This window comes from Rhinolophus sinicus, chromosome 12, assembly GCF_057876585.1.
Source record: "Rhinolophus sinicus isolate RSI-liver-muscle chromosome 12, RSI-T2T, whole genome shotgun sequence".
Lineage (NCBI taxonomy): Eukaryota > Metazoa > Chordata > Mammalia > Chiroptera > Rhinolophidae > Rhinolophus > Rhinolophus sinicus.
In genome coordinates this window covers 29,101,560-29,124,571 of record NC_142512.1, presented here as the reverse complement: position 1 = coordinate 29,124,571, position 23,012 = coordinate 29,101,560, and the positions used below count along the sequence as shown (strand labels likewise).

General features: G+C 39.4%; 1 long non-coding RNA gene across 2 annotated transcripts in view; it reads left to right on the top strand.

Annotated features, from left to right (window-relative positions):
- The window catches only part of LOC109449750 (uncharacterized), a 78,291-nt gene that overhangs the window by 25,365 nt on the left and 29,914 nt on the right, over window positions 1–23,012 (top strand). The window contains exon 1 of one of the 2 annotated variants that reach the window (XR_002137749.3): window positions 19,071–20,874. The exons of the other annotated variant lie outside the window; for it this stretch is intronic. This is a non-coding gene — a long non-coding RNA (uncharacterized LOC109449750). Of the gene's footprint in view, window positions 1–19,070; window positions 20,875–23,012 lie in introns of those variants that run through there. 2 annotated transcript variants of the gene reach the window in all.

Sequence of the window (23,012 nt, the reverse complement as noted above, 5' to 3'; positions counted from 1 at the left end):
AACTGGCATTAAATTCCAGGTTTTTCCATGGCAAAACTGCTACAAAAATAAATAAAATTATTATTTTATGCAACACTGTTTGGTACTCTTAGGGTACATTTCTAGACTGACATTTGGAGCTTGGGCTTTGTTCTCAGGCTGGAAATGAGTAGAGCTAAATGAAATGAAAGATTAATGTCTTCTTTGCCTAAGCAATATGATGAGACTGTGGGCCTAAGGGAAATTAATTTGAATTTTAAAGAAATGCTCCAGGTAAACCTAGGCTCCAGTTCAAAAATTGTGTTTGCTTATTTTGGTTTCATTAAAAAAAACAAAACAAAAAAAAAACCCACCAATTTTATAATGTTTATCTTGTGCGTGTTTGTGTGTGTATACATACATATATGTGTGTGTGTGTGTGTGTACATTTTTTTTTCCCATTACAAAACACATCTATAATACTTAGGCCGTACATCAGAGTTTCAATGCCCCTCTACTTGGGTTTGATAATTTGCTAGACTGGCTCACAGAACTCAAGGAAACACTTTGTTATATTTACTGGTTTATTATAAAGAAAATATTAAAAGCTATGAATGAACAGCCTGATACAGAGACACATATAGAAAGGTCCAGAAGTGTCCTAAGCATAAGAGCTTCTGTCCCTGGGGAACTGGGTATGCCACCCTCCTGGCATGCAGATGTGTTCATTAACCCAGAAGCTCTCTGAACCCCACATTACTGGGATTTTTATGAAGGTTTCATCACACAGGCATAATCAATCACTAATTCTATGTCTGGCTCCTCTCTCTTTTCTGGAGAACTGAAGGGAAGGCGGAATCTTCCAAGCTTCTAATGATGGCTTAGTCTCTCTGGTGACCAGCCTCCATCCAAGAGCCCACCAAGAGACACCTCATTAGAACAAATGACATTCCTATCACCCAGGAAATTCCAAAGGATTTGGGAGATCAGTGTCAGATGCTCCTATTATTCAGGAAATTATAAAGATCTTAGGAGCTCTGTGTCAGAAACTTGGATCAAAGACAAAATGTTACAACAAAAGATTCTTTTAGTGCCATTATTTACAGGGTTTTAGGAGCTTTGTACCTGGAACTGGGGGTAGAGATATATATATATCTTGTGTGTGTGTGTGTGTGTGTGTGTGTGTGTGTGTGTGTTGGTATATATTGAATATTGCTATTTTAATACAGTTTTCCTTTCTTAAAATGTGTATACATTTTTTGGTACCCTCTGTATGTATCTTATTATTTCTATAAGATGGTATCTCACTTTAAAAATTTTTTTAAATTCAATTTATTTAAATCAGTTCACCCATTTCTACCATCCCCTACCCCCACCTGTTATAACCACCAATCTAGTCTGAATCCATGAGCTTGTTTTTTTGTTGTTGTTTTTGTTTTGTTTTAGATTCCACATATAAGAGAGATCATATGGTATTTGTCTTTTTCTGACTTATTCACTTAGCATAATGCCCTCAAGATTCATGTTATTGAAAATGGCAAGATTTCATTCTTTTTTATGGCTGAATAATATATATACCGGGGTGCCAAAAAAATGTATACACATGACTTGTATTCATCTTTTGTGATTGGTATATATTGAGTATTACAATTTTTATTTTATTTTATTGGGCAAGGGGAACAGGACTTTATTGGGGAACAGTGTATACTTCAGGACTTTTTTCCAAGTCAAGTTGTTGTCCTTTTAATCTTAGTTGTGCAGGGTGCCATTCAGCTTCAAGTTGTTGTCCTTTCAGTCTTAGTTGTGGAGGGTGCAGCTCAGCTCCAGGTCCAGTTGCCGTTGCTGGTTGCAGGGGGCATAGGCCACCATTCCTTGCGGGAGTTGAAATCGGCAACCTTGTGGTTGAGAGGACGCGCTCCAACCAACTGAGCCATCTGGGAGGCAGCTCAGCTCAAGATGCCATGTTCAATCTTAGTTGCAGGGGGCAGAGTCCACCATCCCTTGCGGGACTCGAGGAATTGAACTGGCAACCTTGTGGTTGAGAGCCCACTGGCCCATGTGGGAATCGAACTGGCAGCCTTCGGAGTTAGGAGCATGGAGTCTAACCGCCTGAGCCACCGGGCCCGCCCGAGTATTACAATTTTAATACAGTTTTTTCCTTTCTTAAAATATGTATGCATATATATATATATGTATCGAGGGTGCCAAAAATGTATAGAAGTGGACACTTTGGTCAATGTTGCTGAAGCAATAGTCCGCTGTAATCAGAAGGATGCTGATGGTAACCACTTTGAGCACCTCTTGTCATCGCAGAAGTCAAACATGACTTGTATTCATCTTTTGTTATCGGTATACATTGAGTTTACAATTTTAATAGTTTTTTTCCTTTCTTAAAATGTGTATACATTTTTTTGGCACCCTTTGTGTGTGTGTGTGTATAAAAAAATTTTTTCTTTATCCATTCAGCCACTGATGAACACTTAGGTTGTTTCCATATCTTGGCTATTGTACATAACACTGCAACAAACATGGGGGTGCACATATCTTTTTAAATTAGTGTTTTTGGTTTTTTCAGATTAATACCCAGAAGTTGCTCAGAATTTCTGGAAATACTCAGAATTGCTGGATCATATGGTAATTCTATTTTTAAATTTTTGAGGAACACCCATATATTTTTCCATAGCGGGTGCACCAATTTGCAATCCTACCAAAAATGCACAAGTATTCCCTTTTCTCCACATTCTTGCCAACAATTATTTCTTGTCTTTTTGATAACTGCCATTTGAACAAGTGTGAGGTGATATCTCACTGTGGTTTTGATTTGTATTTCCTTGGTATTTAATGATGTTGAGCATCTTTTTATGTATCTGTTGGCCATCTGTATGTCCTCTTTGGAAATATATCTAGATCATTTTTAAATCAGATTATTTGGGTTTTTTACTATTGAGTTGTATGAATTCTTTGTATATTTTGTATATTATCCTCTTCTCCGATACGTGATTTGCAAATATTTTCTCCCATTCAGTAAATTGTCTTTTCATTTTTTTGATGGTTTTCTTTGTTGTGCAGACTCTCTTTTGTCTGATGTAATCCCACTTGTTTATTTTCACTTTTGTTGCTTCTGCTTTTGGTGTCAGATTCAAAAAATGATCACCAAGACCTATTGTCAAGGAGCTTACTGCCTGTTTTCTTGTAGAAGTTTTAGGGATCTTACTTTTAACTTCATGATACAGCCTCCAAGATTTTAATTGTCAGGATGCTATTTTATTCAAAATAACAGCATCAGTGATAATAATAGCTAACATTTATGGAGTACTAGGCACTGTGTAAAAGCTTTCTACGCATTATCTCATTCAGTGCTCACCACAACCTTATGAGGTTGATATTATTATTGGCTCTATTTCACAAATAAGGAAACTAAGGTCTTATATCAAGGCAGTGGAAAGTCCCAGACTCTCACCCAGGTTCAAAGCCTGTGCTTTTAACCTCTAAGCTATCTTTCCTCTATAATTAGGAAATTAAGCTGAGCAAGATCATTTATTTATTTATACCGTTGTCTTATTCCAGAAATGACTTCAAGCATCTGGTTAAGTAACTTGTCCAAAATCACCCAGACAATTAAGTGGCAGAGCCAGGAATCAAATCTCTTCCTCTCACGGACTGTGTAAACTAAGTGAGATATCACAGATGTAGACCCACATCATATATTTCCTCATAAACATGAGAAAAGGAAATGGGGACATTTGCTTTGGCTGCTTTTCATTTTCATTCTGGTTGGATATGTTCTCAGCATCAGAGTTCCTTGCTCTACCTCTTGAGAAGGGACAACTAGAACAAGAGAGATTCAGGAATAACAGGACTTGGCAGTAAGTACATGGGCTGTTCATGACGAGATGAAAAGCTTGAGAGTATCAGGAGGAAAGTGCTTGGTATATGGCAGGCAGCCTGTAAACACTGCTTAGTAAATAGTCTTCAGAAGGAAGGGTAAGTAAGAGCAAAGAGAGGGTAAAAGAAGGAGACAAAGAAAGAGCTGGGAACACATTAGGGGAAGTGGAGGGAAGGTGGGGGTAGGGGGAGACACTAATATCTGTTCAAGAGTGAAAATAAAAATAATTTAATTTGGTTGTACAAGGTTTCAGAGAAGAAAAGTATGAAAGGTAAACACCACTAAAACAGCCATTTTTAAAATACCACATAACCTACAGTACCTCAGATTAGGGACAGTCCCTTCAAGTCTGAGCAATTAACAGTTCTGTCCAATCACTCTCAGTGCTCTCTTCTTGGGTCTGTAGCCTCATCTCTGTCATGACAAATACTTAATCCATTTTTTTTTTTTTTTTTTTTTTTACCTCTAAGACTCAATCCAAATAAGGTTATTTAAAGAACTGTATTTTCTTGGCAATAGCTTGAAAAATAAATAGAATGAAATATACACTTGTTCTTTTTTGTGTGCCTAAAAAGTGGAGCATTCATTTGCTTTCAGTTTGAATTATTATTAAAACATTGCAGAACTTGTTCTCAATCTTCTCTCTCTCCCTCTCTCTCTCTTTCTCTCTCTCTCTCTCTCTCTCTCTCTCTCTCTCTCTCTCTTTTTTTTTTTTTTTATGAAGGAGCCTGTCTCAATTTAGTATCCTTAACCAAACATGTTTTAGTCTCCGGGCAAGAACTGGCTATAAAGAAAATACAGCTCTCTTAACAGCAGCTGTTTAGCCCTGGTTGTTCACTGAAAGCTAACCGTAAGTGCAAGATGCATTTGAAACCCTTCTCATTAAGAACCATGATGTTTTACTTAAGTTTGACTTGGCTACTCTGGATAATGCAAAACAGAAGTCACTTATTGAGAGGCAGGGACAGGAAGAGGAAGTGGTTGACTTGTAACTAAAGTTCTCCAAAGGTGATAGGTACATTTATTAATCTCCTGGGACCTATATTTAGTTAGCAACTTGAGCTGACTAGCACGTGTATTGAATAATGTTTAAATGGTAAGAGTATACGTATATGAAGTAAACATCACAGGAATTTATTTCCTTCCCCATACCGCCTTTTCAGACATTTCCCTTTTTTGCCTAGACTATGCAAACAATATTTTAAAAAAGCAACTCAACTCAGGCTTGTTGGATAGAAAACTGTGGAATATTGATCATTAGAACTTCTGTTTTGCCACCAGAACTGGACAAAGTGTTCTCTGTTGTAAGTGAATTAATCCAGGGCAAAGAAATTTCCACATTTCCTTGAGTTTAGTTTGGAATTATTCCCTCTTTCTCTAAAGGTGGCATAACGTATATATTTATTTTTAAACATATGTATTATATTTTTTAAATGTAAGCAATTTAGTCTTTTTTAAGGATTAAAAAAACCTCTCAGATAATTTAAGGAGTTGCAAATTCTACAAAGTAAACAGCAAAACCATGATGTTCTGGAAATAGATAGAAACATGTACATAGTAGAAAATGTATCATTATGATAACCAGTGACTAACAGCCTGACCTAAATTAAATTTAATCCCTCATAGACTAATTCGTAAACAGGTCCAGTGCAAGCAACAGCCCTGACACAAATGCAACAGAGGCACAAATGTATTAGACTTAAATGCCAAATAAAATAATTTGAGACCTAGAAGATCTGTGCCCTGATACTATTTTTTTAAATTATGACTGATAAGATGTTCTCAGCTCTGAGAAACACCAAGAAAAAAAAAAGTGACTCATTCCATAAAGGCATTTTTATAGGGGAAGTGGATTTAGAATTTAATGGTGACATTTAGTCATTTATAAAGTAGATAATTTCATGAAGAGTAATTTGATATTTATAACAGCATTATTGTCAATTAAATTTATAAAGAGTAAAAGTGAATCAAAGGTTCTTGATGAGCAAAGAATGGTGAAGTGGAAGGTCTGTAATAGGGTAGCTAGCTGTTAGGAGAATGAAGCAAAACAGGGGAAGATTATAATTATTATAGTTGTTCTTGTTTTTAATTGCACTGATCTCTAGATCTGCATCATAACAGAATCAAAAGCCCTTAGTATTAGGTAAATGTATGTAAGTTCAGATTTCTTGATGGCTATATCTTCTTGTGGATTTCATTGTCTCCTTTATTTTTTTTTTCCTTTGGATTAATCATCTAACGTACTAGTTTCTCTTCTGCACTGCTTCCTTAAGATTTTGTTTTGTTACAGTTTTTGGTTGGTGACCCATCCTTAAAAGATGGTAGTTTACCACATTCTAGAAAAGCCACAAACAAGGAATGTTCCCATTGTCCCTTGGTTACACATTCCAATCTATTCATGTTGTGAACCAACTTGTTTTTCTGTTTGTAGTCTGTAGCCTCATATACTCTGTATTACCTTGTGAGGACAATGTAGGTTTTGTAAATGTCAGAAACATATGTAAGTAATCAAACTCCATTGTACAATATATTGTGCCAAGAATGTATTTTTCACACACATGGTGTGTTAGTGAAGAAATAAAATCTTAACTATAAAGTGTTTTCTATTAGGCTATTTAATATAGAAACAGCATGTGCCCCAGGGCAAAAATTAATTGGTGCTTAGGCATAACCTATTGACTTTTAATTGAAACCTGGCTTATTTTACAAGTGTAAATCTATGAACTAAATCATATTCTGAGTCTAAAAATTTATGACTGGAATAAGTTTAATGCTGAATTAGCTCTTATAAAATATGCTTTCTTAGAATAGTAGCATTAGCTCCAGTATCTAAGTTCTTTGGTTGCTTTTATGGCACTTAAGACAAAATAATTGAAATTTGGCAATAGTGTAAAAAATTTGCCTTAATTAATAACAACACATATTTTAGAATAAAGTGTGTTCAATGATTGTTTTTTAAGATCGCAGCATCTGGAAATGCATTCACAACATCACCTGACCAGCAAACAAATATTTCATTTTTAGGACTGAAAAATGAAGCTTTAACCCCTAATTATTAAGGCTATGTTTTCCAGAAACTATAGTATATTGTTATAAGGCTTATTTTCTTTGTGAAATAAGCTTTGAATTTTAATTTATTCCTTGGGGTTTGTGGCTTGGTAAGACATAAATGGCCAATATATTTATCTAAAAATTTTTTAAAAAAATTTTCTCATGACTCTTCTAATTCACCAATTGGAATTTTAGAAGATCAAAAGAAAAGTAAGCAATAAATGTTAATTATTTAAGGCATAAAATAATAGAATGCCTGGCTCATTTACTTCTAATTAAGACCTGCATGAAACCATAAAAATGAAAATGTGTTTATGTAACCCATTTAAAATCTAACCAATCCGGAGAAAACATCAGTCCTCACGGGGTGTGTAAATATGCAGTTTTGTAATATAAGAAAAGAAAAAGTAACCCAAAACCTTTTCCAGTGATAAAGGAGATCCAGTGGTAATCTTTCTACATAATAGTTTTCCCCACCAGATACAGCTAAGAAACCTTTGCATAAGTACTCAAATGAATTAAATTAACATCTGCACATGGTGGTTCGACTCTCGGTATTAGGGGAAAACAATGATGGATACATTGTGCAGAGATGTTCATTGGTTCACTTACCCACACAGGGTTATTTATTCAGCAGCCAGAATGTGCCAAGCACTGTGCTCAGTCTTTCCAAGTGCCAGATGAGTAATAGAATTGGGTGAGTTAGCAGATATTTTTGTAGTGAAATTAAAAATGTATCTGTAGGTTGCCTTTCATTTTCAACCCATTGTTTCCTTAAAATCCATGTTTTTTAGACATTTTCTCTCATAGTGAAGGCTAAATATAATTTTTTAGAAAAAAGTTAGTATTAGTTCTCCACTGTATAGACTCAGTTTGAAAATGTTCTCTTTCACATCACCCCAAGTGAATTATCCCGTGTTTTCAGGTCTGAGTTTTGAAGCTCTCAGGCCTCCATCAAAGCTCTGTTTGAGCCACTGTCTGTTGAAAGAGTTGGTAAGATATCTGTGAATGTTAAGAGCACATGGGTCAGTGTGTTACTTTGATCAGAGATTTTTGCCCAACCCTGAGGATGAGTTTGACATTTATTCAAAACCCTGAATCGTTTGGTGGCAATATACACTTTTCTTTCTGGGGTATTAACCTATGTACCTGTCAATGCTAACTTCCTTTTCACCTAAAAATTTAGACTTCTTGGCATTTTTATTTTCATAGCTATTCTCTACAATAGTCTCTGCTTATCAGTATTCAGATTAGACTTTCCAGATTTGTTTCTTTAGAGTCGGACCCTCATTTTAGCTCCTTGATTTGCATTCTCCTGTTCTGGTGAAATAGGATTCTCCAGTATTCAACCAAGATGTCTCCAGGGTAACAAAGCAGAGAAGTCTGCTTTAGTATAGGATATACTAAATAAGACTCTGAGCCATTTCAAATATTATGTGGAGAGCAACCAGGAATAAGCAAAGGCACTATAGAATTCCTAAGACAGGCACTCTTTAGATGAATATAGATTGAAGAAATAAATGCATGTAGAACAGAGCCAAGCATCCTATATTTTGTGTAACAAAAAAGGAGAATAAATATATATTCCTATTTGATTATATTTGCATAAAGAAACACTGGAAGAGTAAACAAACAAAAAAATAAAAATTGTTTCCCATGAAGTAAAAGAGCTGGGGGTGAGGGCAAGGAAAGGAGTAGAGTCTATTTGTGTATACCTTTTTATTTAGTGTTGACTTTTGAATCATGAAATACAAAATTAAAGTAAAAATTACTTGGCAGATCAGGATTCCCAGTCAGTAGGTTGGGATCTGTAAAGTTATCTTTAAGTCTTTCTAGGTAGATCCTCTCTCTACTTGCTTCCACCAGCCTGACAAATCCTAAACTTGCTCCCCTGTCTTGCTCAAGTACTGCATTTTCTGCAGGCTCTACCTACATTTGATGTAGGTTTCCGAAAACCCAACCCAAACTGACCTATGGGGGAAAAAAAAAAAAAAGAATTGATTGAGATAAGCCAAAAAGTCCAGGCACAGACTTTCAGGAACAGTTTGACTCAGGCATTAAATTAGAGAACACTGGGATCCAGTCCTCCACTCTACTTCCTCAGAGTTACTTCTGTTCTGTAGTTGCCAGTGGTCCCTGGCAGCTACAGGCTATCAACACCACACCAACCAGTTACAAAAGAAAGACCCACTTTTCCTCTACTAGCTCCAATAAAAGTCCCAGAATCAAGTCTGAAGGGTTTTTATTGGCCTGTTTTGAATCATGTGCTCACCTCCCAACCAATCACTGTAACCAAAGACAGAGCATGCCATCATTGGCTTAGCCTAGGTCACATACTCCACTGAGGGAACAGGCAGTCAAGTGAGGTTTATCTGAAGTGCTTAGGGTAGAGAGAAGAAGAGGAATGACCCCCCCAAAGTGACACTGGGACTTACATTGTCAGGAAGGGATGTTCAATGCTGAATGGACAGTAAAAACACTAAGTATTTACCACACTACCTCCTCTGAAAGACACTCCTATCCCATAGGGATCTTACTGTTAGTGCTCATTTGCTCTAGATATCTCAGGTTTGGGGGAGATGACCCAAAGTAGCTTTTTAAAAGAGATTTGAGACTCCTGAATCAAAATGAGTTTCTCAGCCTGAAATAGGCTACTAGGAGAACGTTTTTCTTTTCAAAGCAGGTCAGAAACATTGCTATTTGAGTCAAGAAAGAGCAGAAGTTAAATAAAAACCGCTTATATCCCAAAGACGGAAATTTATGAACCACTTAATGATGAGCAGTTTAATAGAACTGTTTTTCTTGAGTTAGACAATAAACTATTTTTGTGTCATTCTTTTGTCAAAAAGCCAGATAATTATTTGGGGCTTTAAACTCTCTTTTAATATGTATTATTTCTGAACCATGACCACAGCCAGTGTTTAAATAAATAAATACTCCACAAGGAAAAGACTGAAAGGAGGCATTCTTTCCAGGAGAGGTTCTACTCTTATTCCGTGGCTGGTCTCAATTAGATTTCTGCCGCCACCACGGATTAGTGAGAATGGCAGTGGGCGTAAAGAATATGTCCATAGGTCCGTGGAAGATTTCCATTTCCTCTTCACTTCTGACACGCCTGGAACACTTCGGTCCAGCACACATAACCAGTTTGAGTGCATAAATACAACTCTACTATATATAGTATGAGCAAATTCCAGGATGCAAACTATATATAGTTGAGCTAAATAACAAGTTCTGTCTCATGTTATTCAGCTTGGCAATGTTTAAAACATTAAACAGTTCTTTCCCGTCACTCCCTGTTGAACGCTGGTCCTTACTGGTGCCTCCTTGGTGCACCCTTACTTTGAGCGGGGCTGTTTTCACAAGTCCCTTTTTGGACTTTTGTCAAGTGGGAGCTGTTTCCTTCCCTCTGACTTCCATGTCCAGAGGTGGTGCTAGCATTTCTAGGCAGGAAGACCTTAGGGCAGCAATCTTGTTGAGGAATTACCTGGAATCTTTTTGGGGGTTACTTGTGGGTGCTGATGGAGACTACAGAGGAGGGAGGACTCACTCTAGGCCATGTTTTGGCCCTGCCACTACCCACACACACTTTTTTTGTTTTCTTGTAAAAACTGCTTATTCTGGCAGGCAGTTACCCAACCAGTTAAGCCAAGCTCACCCAACAGAAACTCTCTCATTTTTCTCTGAGCTGCCCATTTCCATCAGCAGGGTATTAAGGGATCCTATAAACTTTTATTTGGACATTGGGGATGCCAACAGGAACAAGGCCCTTGTCCCCAAGTTGTTCATGGTCTAAAGTGGGGGCAAAGGAATATACAAAAACCAAAATGAAATATATGCAATGACTGGTAGTGTGATGGTGCTTCGAAGGACAAACAGCGTGGGTATAAGGGAAGGTTCCACTTACCTCATATCTGCTCTCCCTATTTGTATCTCCTCTCTTGAGTCTAGATCCACTCATACTTCATTTTCCCCACAGTCAACTCATTTAACAAATATTGAGTATTGACTCTGTGATAAGTGCTGGCGCTGTAGCTGTGCTAGATTTTTATTCCCATTTAGGGAGCAGATAATAAGCAAGTAAATAAGTTATTAGATAGTGATAAAACAGGCTAAGGGGTATATAGTGACTGGGGAGAATGTTTCCATACAAAAAGAAGGCTTGCTACAATAGGCACAGAAATTGGGCAAGGCTTGTGTGGGGAGGTGACATTTCAGCTGAGACCTGACTGGTAACAAGTAACAAGCCCTGGAGAGGTCTGGGGGAAGAGCATTGCTGGCAGGTAAAACTGGAACTGTGGAGATTGTAACATGGGAAAAAGTTTGGGGTGTTCCTGGAATGAAAAGAAGGCCAGTTTGACTACAGCCTAGAGCAAGGGCAGAGAGTGACAGGACCTGAGGTCAGAGAGATCACCAGGGGCCAGACCATGAGGGCTGAGGGATTTTTGGTAAGGAGTTTGAATTTGATTTCCGGTGCAATTTGGAAGGGGAATATACTTTTCCAGTTATCAGACTTACATGTTTCTTATCCAGGGTACTCTCTTCAGCATGGAAAGGAAACAGAATTAGTGACTAATATATTGGCTGCTTGGTGAGCATAGAATTAGAGCCAAGATAAATGAAAAGGTCTGGAGGGATATTTTACATAGGCTACTGAAGGGTCCACATCACTGGGGATTTTCCCTTTGGGATGTCTGAATATTTATGAGAACCAGATATACTACACTCCCTTGAACAAATTTCCATTTCCCAGGTCTCCTCGTGTTTTGGGGTTGACAGAGTCCCTGACCGTTGGTTTCTATTTATTAATACACCTTTCCTCACTTGCACAACTTTCAATACATCAAGTATCCTCAGTTTGTAGAGGATATTTAATCACCTCAAGTATCTAACCCAAAGCCTATTATTACAATGTATCCTCATGGGAAGTATATAGTTGTATAACATCCCATCCATGGTTCATGAGTAATTGTCAGTATCAACCTCAGAGAGTGAGATTTCCTGACTTAAGTCTTTTGGTTTGAGGTGAGTCTTCCTTTCAGGTTTGTCATCTGTAATCCCTGACCACAATATGAATGTGATTTGGATGTAAAGTAGAATTTTCCCCCAAAAGGATGTGTTTACCTAGCAACTTCGGAACCCATATCAAAGAAGTAGAGTAGTGATTCTTCTTTTGAGACCTTCTTAGTTCATTCATTCAAGTACCTGGAGCCCCAGATAGTGCAACGGGCACAATGAATAGAACAAATGCATGGCGTGCACCTAGTGCCCAAGTCTGATAAAGCTGTCATGTGTATCTCTGGTCTTAAAATGAACAAATTGTCCATTTACAAACTGTGTATTTATAACTTCCCTGGATTGACAGGGTGTGTTCTTCATGCAGCTTGCAAATATCTGTCTTTAATTATCTTCCAAAAACTAACAGCCACCACAGCTTCAGATTTCTCCTCTCTACCCCCTCTGCCTCCTTCCTACTACCTCCAGAGCTCTGCTGCTGTTGCCATGACAACTGAGATGAAAAGCCTTGGAACCTTATCTCTTCCTATGGGTATAAGTCTCCCCATAAGGACATTATTGTATGCCAGCCAAACTGGACTCGCCTGGCGGCTGTGCTTTAAATATACCATTAAGTCATGTGGAAATTGGGACTCTAGAAGCAAGATTATGATGGTATTTAGTCAGGGACCTAGGAATTTGCAAATCCTGCTTTCAACTAGCCATTTTTTTCTTTGAGGTCTTCAAAGAAAATATGTGCACTAATGACAAAGTGACGTATAGAAATATTTTTCACTAACTGGAGCTTCACAGCTGAACCCTAGGTAGAGTTCTCGTGAGTACACGCAGGCCTCGTGGAGATCCCTTTCAGCCTAAGCCAGGTTGGCCTGAGAAACCAGCTTGACCACTAAGAGACTAGAAGAAAGAGCCTTCAGCTCAAATCTGTCCCCTGAACCTCCGGCGCTAATAGCCATCGGCCTGCTTGACCTTTTCCTGTGGATGATTCGTAGACATCTTCATCTTGTCACTCTTTCCATCGAGTCTTCCTCGTCCCATAAATAGCTCCACCACCTAATCAGTGGCCCAAGCTGGAAACCTGGGAGTCACCCTTGATTCTTCCCTTTCCCATTCCTCCCCCATGTTTAATCCTGTCAGCTCTCCCTTCGGCAAAAAACTCCAAGTGGTCTGCTTCTCTTCATTTCCACTCCTGTCACTTTAGAAGAAAATGTAGCCATTTTGTGCCTGGATTATTTTAACAGCATTCTAACTCTTTCCCCTGATTCCACTTGTTTTTCCCTGAAGCCCTTCTCCATAGATCAACTAGAGTGATCTTTGAAAAAGATAGATCAATTCATATCCCTTTGCTCTTTAAAACTCTTCATGGCTTCCCGTTATTCTCGGAATAAAACCCATGCTCATCACCCTGGCCTGGAGGGCCCTACCCAGCCTCATCTCGCACGACTCTCCACCTGGCCCCTACTCCAGTTACACTTTTCTTCTTTCACCTCTCTGTACATCTTGCAAATATCTGTCTTTCGTTTCCTCCAAGTCAAACAGCTGCCATAGGTCTTGGTTTTCCCACCAATCTCTTTTCCCAACTCTAAACCTTTTTCACTTTCAGCTCCTTCTGCCTGAAACACATTACCCTCGTTGTGGGGACAGAGCCAGGAGTGCCGTTTCCAGGCTCTCAGCCTCACATGGAAAGGTGCTGGCTCAGGTAGTAAATGGCCATCAACTGTGATTGGATGGTCATCAGCTGTGGCTAGTTGGCCATCAGCTGTAACCAGTGAGCCATTGGCCACTAATATAACTGCTGTGGCTATGCTAGCAAAAAATGGGGGCTAGCAAGAAGATGGTGGCTGAGCTAGCAAGCGCAGATTGCAAGAGGCGGATGCCACCAGCGAGAACATAATGGTATGACTCCCCCATCTATGGCTCCATGGGTGTTCCTTTTTGGCCTCACCATGTCCTGAATTCTTATGTGGGGAGAGGGAGCTGAGACCCCGCAGGCCGCCTCGCATGACACTTGCCCTTTGCCAGCTCTTCGCATGGTGACTGTTTCATTCTCAACCTTGAGGTCTTAGTTAAATGTCACCTTCTTAGAGGCCTTCCCTGACCACCCTACCCAAAATTGCTCTCCAGCACCAATGACACTTTATCAGTACACCCTGTTTATTTCCCATTAATACTTCCCAGAACATATAACAATTATGTTTGTGCATCTGTGTATTTACTAAGTTTGTCTTCCCAACTAGGAAAGTAAACTTCTTGAAGGTAGGGATTAACTCTGTTTATTTACAATGAGTGGCATATAGGAGAAACATAATTAATAGTTAGATACATGAATGATCCTGCCTGAAATTCTGCCAGTGACTTCTGCATGCTGGAAAGGAATAAGAAATTCTTTTCCTCTTCTTCCTTCACTCTCTCAGGATCTGGATGGATGGAATTCCACTTAGATGGTACTGTCGTGCAGGGTGTCATGCAGAGTCTCTGCTCCCGTTCCCCACATAAGAATGCAGGACATGGTGAGGCCAAAAAGGAACACCCACAGAGCCATAGGTAGGGGAGTCATACCACTATATTCTCTCTGGCAGCACTATACTCTCACTGGAGGCTGGATCCACACTGTCCGCAAACCGCCATCCACGCTTGCCAGCCCAGCCGCCATCTTCTTGCTAGCCCCCATTCTTTCTCTCTTTCCTCTTCTCTTCTCTGCTAGCGTAGCCACAGCAGTTATATTAGTGGCCAATGGCTCACTGGTTACAGCTGACAGCCAACTAGCCACAGCTGATGGCCATGCAATCACAGTTGATGGCCATTTACTACCTGAGCCAGGCACCTGTCTATGTGAGGCCGAGAGCCTGGAAACTGCTTTTTGGGGTTCTGTCCCCACAGTACGAATGACAAAATTTAATGAAGGGCTTATTAATGGATGTAGGGGCAGGATTAACAGAACCAACACAGGATGTTGAGATACCAAACACCAGCAAGAGCAGTGAGCCAGTTATACCCCTAAGACTAAGGGCCAGGAGCAGTGAGTGGTGTCTCTTGAGCCCTGTAAGAGCTGGCACTGTCGGGGAGGGGCTGCCCAGCTAGAGATGTAGCCTTGGAAGGACACAGCCACTGCCAGAAGCAAAATACCTCATCCTCTCTCCTATCTTAGATCAATGCCCCTCCTTGGCTAAAGCCAACTGCAGGTGAATGAAATCTCTTTGTAAGAAGCCCGCCTTCCAGAGCGCAGAGGAGTTGATAAAAGGAGAGTAAGCAGGACACATGGTGACTCCTAACGGCTGAAACTCAGGCTCCTATGGAACTTGCTCCTAGGACTCAGAGGTCCATCAGATTTGGGATTTATGTTTCGAACTTACCTACCATTTATACCCTTGTGCCTAAAGTAAAACCATTTGGATTTCTAAACAACTTACTAATAAACCCGAGAACACAATTCACTAGCGCGTTGGAGTGAACGAGTGGGTGAGGTGTTTTTATTATTAATGAGCACAGCACGGCCTACTTAAGGAAAAGAAAATTCCTATAATCTTATTTGACCACCTCATAAATTGAATTATGGAGCATTTTGATGATACATAGTATCCTCATAAAATACATGAGACCAGTGTTTGTCAAATTAGATTTCTAAGTTCTATCAAACCAGTTAAAGAGAAAATACAGCTAGATTTTTTTTTTTCCTGAGTCAAAAAGGCTTCAAGTCTTTGAGTTCCAGTTTTCCTCCTGCTCTGAACAGTTGCTGTGTGCGAATGCCCATTTCTGACTCATTTTACTCTACACATACAGAATTACAGCCAGCTGATTTTAGGGATATTGGTCATCTTGGAGTTTGGGTAAGGTTCTACAGACGTATGCTGGGGTAAAATAAGAAGTGAAATGCAAGTCTTCCTAAAAGCTGATAATGCAGCTTGGAGCAAAAAAGCCATTTCATCTTTGTAGCTGTAACAGTAGGAGCTAGGGCTGGGTTGCATGGCCGGGAGAATCACACTATTAATACAACTACTCTCTAAAACTCTTTATTTCAGAGTATGACTTGAATCCTCAGACAAGCTACATTGAGTATCTCAATAGGATACAGGGTTTTTAGGACAGAAAGGCAGCTGCCCATTTTATGTATCTTTGTTAATGAAGTGCTAGATCTCTGAATGGAACTCCATTGTAGCAAACAGCAACCTCACTTCCAATTCATTTTTCTCTTTGTTTAAAATGTTCTAAATATTGGAGACAAGAACTACCAATATTTAATTAGAATGTCCCCCTTTGTCTACTCTCTGCATTGTGTGATAAGAAGCATACAATATGTTTATTGCGTTTATTGATTTATTTATGCTTAGAAAATACTAGAAAGACGGTTTAAGAGAAGCTGGATTTTTATCCTTCCATTGTGTATAAAAAAGGCAAATTGCTCTAAGCCCTCAAAGAAAATTCAAATCTGTTTCTGATTTTGCTGCATTCTGAGATTCCACAGACAGAAAGTTCTCTATTAAAAGAACTGTATACCACCTGGCACATACTCCAAGAGAAGCAAAGCAGGTGGATGGTGAAGTGAAATATAAGCTCAGTGGAAAAATACTTGGAAAGCCCCTTTGTAACAAGAAAGACCTTAATTAAATCACCCAGGACCTTATTCCATCACGATATGCACCAGGTGTTTCTGCTTCCATTTAATCAGTTCAGCATTATTCTTTTAGAAATGACACATACTGTTGGGGTGTATCAAGCTGAAACACACATCAACATAAAGCATAATACTTTTAAAATGTGGGGTGTTTTTTTCTCTCCAATGTATATAATATTAAAATGGTCTCATTTCTTTTACTATCTGTGGACTAACCTTAATGGGTCAGGATAACAGATAAAGTAGAAATAAGGCAGTACCACATTTAGAGATACAAAAACACAATAACTAATTTTATGGAAGCTAAGATTAAGAAAGGCAATGCATTTACTATTTTTCTTAGAAACCTCTCAGATGTGGGAGAAATATGTGTAAGATTTGGGCTTTCATTTATCCAAATGTGAGGAATTTGTCAGCTAAAGTCAACCGACTGATAGTGGATGGAAAGGATTAATGCAGGCCCTATTTGGCAGGCATCTCAAAAACCCATATGCTCTCTGACATTGATTATAATTATTTTTCCATCATTCCCAAGTTACGTTCTTAGCAGGAATGTGAGCCAACTCTCTCCCTAGAAAGTTTCCTGCTGTGAAGCCATCTTTGGCAATGAATCTTTAACAAAAGATCAGGAACTTGACGTTTATTTTTAAGCATGAGAAGAAAATGTGTGCAATGTTGGAAGCAAATAAAAGGGATAGGAAGAGCTTCTAAACGGTTGCAGAAAGGAGCAGGGGAAGAGGAAGAAGCATTACATGACATGACAGTCGCTTTAGTTTTGTGAAATATCAACTAATAACTAGGTCTGGAATGTGTAGACTATATAATGTGAAGCTTTAATGTATTTTTAAAGGAGCAGGGTGGGAGCAATGTGTTTAATTGTTATTTTGGACCAGGTGTGTCTGTATGATTTTATATTCAACTAATCATCAAAGAGATTGTTAAGACTGTGGTTGAAACAGAAATTTAGGATGATATCTAAGACACAGAAAAGGCAATCATTTTTGTTCTAATTGACAAACCAGCAGAGATTTTTTTAAAAATTTTCCCGGAAAGAGCATGTGTATTGAAATTTGTGAACTAATTCATCTGAGTTGGGGGGTGAGTTCTTGGTGGAAAGGTTAAATAAAGTACTCTGGATGTTTTCATGGAATGGGAATTTTTCATCCTTACACTGTCCACTTATAGTAAGGAAATTTCTTCAAAATTAATTTAAAAAGCAACAGATGCAGAAAATGGCATGGCTGTCAGAAAATTACCAACGTAAACATAAAAAGGTGTCAGTTTCTCTCCTAAAGGATGGTTATTTCAATCTAATGGCTTAGTGTACTGTAATGATTGGTTTCTCCTTTAAAATCCAAAGGAGAATATAATTAAGTAAATGTTATGTGATTACATGTCTTTTAAAATTCCACTAGCTGAAGGACTCACCAGAGAAAATAATAAGTACTTTAATAAATGTCTTGTACTATAAATTGTGTTCAGATGTGACTTAAAATCAGCACAAACCTCATCATAGGTAGTTTATAGCCACTGGACTGCTGATTTTATTTTTTTATGTTTCTGCTGAGTTAGATTCTTCTGACCTTTTTAATAAAGTTCCTGATGGTATTCTTCTTTCCATATTCGTGAAAATTTTAGCCCCAATAGATGTGGGCATGTTTATACATGAGAATGAGAAAAATTTTGATTTAAAAAGGAAACCACATATTATGGAAAACTGAAATGTATCATGATAATAGACCTGTGCATGCTACCTTGAAATTCGTTGCAGGAGGATAAATTAATTACCCACCCTTGTAATAGAGTTTTTAGACATGAAAAATTACTGTTTTTCTTGTTTCAACATGTAGATTTACATTTGGTTACAAAATCACAGTTCAATTTCCATCTCAAATTTTTATTGTCACATGTATATATATATATATATATATATATATATATATATATATATATATATATATCAGCTTTCTAGAAACCATTATTATTATTTGTACTTTGGGTTTTTTTCTACTTTTTTTTTTTTTTTTTTAAGATTTTATTGGGGAAGGGGAACAGGACTTTATTGGGGAACAGTGTGTACTTCTAGGACCTTTTTTTCCCCCCAAGTTGTTGTCCTTTCAATCTTAGTTGTGGAGGGTGTTTTCTGCTTTCTTAATTTGGCATAATCAATGCTTCTTTCCTTATTGCAGATGAAGATATTAATGTAATGGGGAGAAAATAATAATTCTCCACTGCGAGACAAAGGAACATACCCACCAGGATTCAAGAAAGCAAAAGAATTTCCATTCATAGCTTACCTTATCTCTTCCATTAGCATAACAGCTAATGTTTACCAAAAGTGCAAGGTTTTCTGCTAAAATTTTATATGCAGTCCCACATTTAATTCTCATTTAAAAAATCTTAAGTATTTTATATATTAAGCCTCCCAGCAACTCCATAAGAGAGGAAATAATATCCTCATTTTATACTGAGAAAACTGAAGCTGAGAGAGTTTAAGTTACTTGCCCAAAGTCACACGGGGAGGAAATCATCTTTTGTAACCATCTGTGTCTTCCAGGAAGCAGACACTGAGATGGAGTTAAGAGCACACGGAGTTGATTGCTGTAAAATGCCTGTGAAAGAAGAGGAGGAAACAGAGTTGGACAGGGAAAGCATTTGGACCATGATGAGGCTCTGACACTTGTGAAAGAAAAGTGGGGAGGAAACAGGATTGAACAAGCAGTGACTCAGAACACAGTGCAGATCTGACAAAGTTTTGGCAATTCAGTGGGAAGCTCTAGAGCAAAGATGGCCAATGAGAGGAGATCCATGTTGGGCAGAAAGAGCGTGGCCCTAGTTAAATAACCATGTTTAATTATGGTCTAGGGGTTATTCAGAAAAAGTGTGGCCTCAGCTGAAAAACTGAAGGATATTCTGAAGATGTTGCCGCTGGGGGCTCTCAGCTAATTGCTCTCCTTGGAGCTTGATGGAAGTACTTTCTTGAAGGGATATCCAAGCAGTGCATCTTACTGGCTGCCACAGTTCACCCTCTTGTACATCCTCATCACATTTGGGGAGCAGCTTCTTGAGGGTTCCGGTGGACCTTTCTTCTTGCAGAGAAACTTAGAAGGGGGAGGTTAGTGGGATAAACTACAGTCCTCATCACTGCAGTTGGTCTTGGGGCCACAATTGGTACTCATTCTCTCCCTACTCCATGATCCATTCTAAATTTACTTGCCCTTTGCTGTTATTTCTACTAGTCTCAGTAGACCAGGTTTCACATACCCAGGTCCTCACCATGGCATAATAGACTGACCTAGCCAAGCAGTCAATCATGTTTGAAGTTCTGCAACTCTAATTATTAAATCTGGAGTTTGGTCTTCAGCTTTTTCTGCTCTCTCCCTTCAGGAATAAGGGCCTCTTTGTAAGCTATCAAAGAGGCCCCCTAGCCTTCATACTTAGTTTTCAATTGTTTCTTCATGGTCCTCAGTTTTTCATTATCCTATAGAACATCAGTGCAACTTACTAATAACCAAGCAATTTACTGTCCTTGTATGTATTGTCCCATTCTCCTCCCTAGCCAACCTCCTATACTTTTCAAAGTCTGAACTATTGTACCTGCCAGGGCATTTCCCTCCTCTGAAACATTCTCCCAAGTCACCACCAGTGAAAGCTTTAGCAACTGGGCTGCCACTGTGGGCCACCAACTCTCCATGTCCCACATACCATCCTCGATGGGGTCCCTTTTGCCAGCCAAGTGGTTTGCGGTCCACTCTTCAAACCCCATCCTACCACCTGCTATCTCAGCCCACTCCTGGAAGCAGATGCTGCGAAGGAGTTAGGAACGCAAGTGATGCTATTGGTGGAACAGATAATATCTGTGAAAGATAAAAGTGAAGAAGGAAGATTGGGCAGGGAGAGTGTCAGAACACTGTGCAGACCCGACAAAGACTCAGCCAAGCCAACAGAGAGCTCCAGAGCAAAGATTACCTGTGAAAGGGGACCTGCATTGAGCAGAAATGACCAGACCCTAGCATCACTGCTGTGCTGACATTGGCTGGGGGCTACCAGAGACAGCTGGTCGAAAGCGGAAGGAAGGTGCTGCAGCTGGAGGCTCTCAGCTAAATGCTCCTAGTAGCTGAACTGCAGGCTCTTTCTTGGAGGGAGATAGGAAGGGCTACATGGCTGTCACCACATCATATTTAGAAGTATTTGTGTGGCAGCCTTTGGTTGGTGATATAAAACAGTTACATGTGGGTGAAATAGAAGTTCTGAGGAAGAGGCTGTACACAATGGTGGTTTAGAGCATCAACCCTGGAGTCAGAATGCCTGTGTTCAATACCTACTTCTACCACAACTAGCTGTGGGATCTTGGGTGAGTTATTTGACCTTTCTGTGCTCCATCTCTTACACTAGGGATAGTATGTCCTTCCTCAAAGGGCTGTGGGGAGGCTTCAATGAATTATTGTATGTAAAGTATTTAGACCATTGTCCCGTAATTAGTGAGTGCTCTGTCACTATTAGCTGCTTAGCATATCATAGACACAAGACTGGCATATGTTATATAAAAATACAGTGGTGTTTAGTGGCATACATAAATCCAAGGGAAGGAAACTAACTTTTATCAGGTGACTGTTCTCTGCCAGGCACTATAATAGCTATTTTCTTAGGATGCCTCCTTTAATCTTCACAGTAACCCTATGAGGTAGGTATTACTATTTGCATTTTACTGAGAAGGAAACTAAGGCTGGGAATTATTTTATGCTCAAAGTAACAATAACTTATTAGCCCCATCGAAGTAAGAAACGTCCCAACCTGTAGAGAGAATTTTTATAAGATTATACATTTTTATTTAAGCTAAAACTGATGTCAGTTGCTGGGAAGCAAGATCTAAAATGCTCCAGGGAATAACAGTTTTGCAGTTTCTTTTATGCATTTGAGATTAAGGAGGGAATTTAGGGAAGATTACATGAAGGTGGGAGAAAGCAAGGCGAAGTTTGGGTTACAGGGTAATTAACAAGGTTATGTGCTCTCTTGAGGGTGGTTACGCTTATTTCAAAGGTGTGTTAACCTAGATTCACTGAGATAATGGACAGGCCTGGCTTAAAACCTTTCACTAAAGAAGTTATAAGCTAGGGACGTGACTATCCACCATGACCTGACCAGTTAGGAATTTCTGATTTATTACAGCACCCCTTTTCCACCCACAGCCACAACCTGGATATTCAGTCTTTGTCCTCACATTGAAGGTATTCATGTAGTTGTGAGTCACCTGGTGAGGATCCTGACACATCGCCCTTAGACTGCACTGCCAACACTGCAGACACATTGTAGCTGATCCATGTCAGCCAAGCCAGATGGCGACTTTCTTAGGGATTGCCACACCTATAGTTAGACTGGGTCTCTCCCACAATCTTGCTACCACCACGCGTTTGCTGTATGGCTATTTCAGGGACTGCCCGATGTAGGCAATGGGCAATATAAGGGATAGTCATTATTTGCTGACCCAGCATCCACTGCCTTTTAGTCAGCTAACAGCATCATGATTTTCCTCCATGGAATTGGCTCCACCCTCAGCTCCAGGAGGGGCTGTGTGTGACTACTGGCACCTAGGTAACCATAGTGTTGCATTCTCAGCCACAGTGATTGGTTTGGGACCCATCCAGACCGTGCATGTCAGGCCAATGGACTTTATATTGATGGGAATGAGAAGCCTTCTCTTTTTCTGCTTGGAACTATAAGGACATTAGCCCACCACTGCTGGTCACCATTTTCCTCCTGTAAAATGAAAGTATGCCTGAGAACAAAGCCAGCACAGAGGGAGGAAAAGCAGAGACATCAAGACAGCTGTGGTCCTGATAACATCATTGAAGCCCTTGACTCCAGATATGCCTGAAACCAGTATATTACTGGACTTTTTAGTTCCGCAAGCCAATACGTCCCTCTTTCTTCTTTTAGATCATTTGTGCTGGGTTTTAGATCATTTGTGCTGGGTCACTCGAACATAACTCCTGATAGTCATTCATTCATTCAGTCAGGGTTAAGTACCTTCAGTGTGCCAATTGTTCCAGTGGGTATATAGAAGTGAATAAAACAGGCAACTCCCTGTTGGCCTACAACTTACATTTGGAACTCACATTCTTGTGGGAAGAAAAGAAGAAGGAAAAAGTCAATATGTAGACGCATTATCAGTTAGCGATAAGTTTTGTGGGGGGAAAAATAAAGCTGGGTAAGAGGAAGGAAGTTTTACAGGGTACTCAAGAAAGGCCTTAATGATATGTGACTTTGCGCAGAAGCCAAAGATATGAGGAGGGAGTGAGCCACGAGATAAGCAGTAGGAGGGCTCCAGAAAGAGCGAACTGCAAGGTCAGATGCCCTGAGGCAGGTGTCTGCTTGCAGAGCAATGAGGCCAAAGCTGTGGGGTGCTGCTGAGCAAGGAAGTGGGGGTAGCAGGTGAGCTCAGAAAAGTAGCAGGTTCAAACCGTCTAGGCCCTTGGCAGCCATTGGAACTTG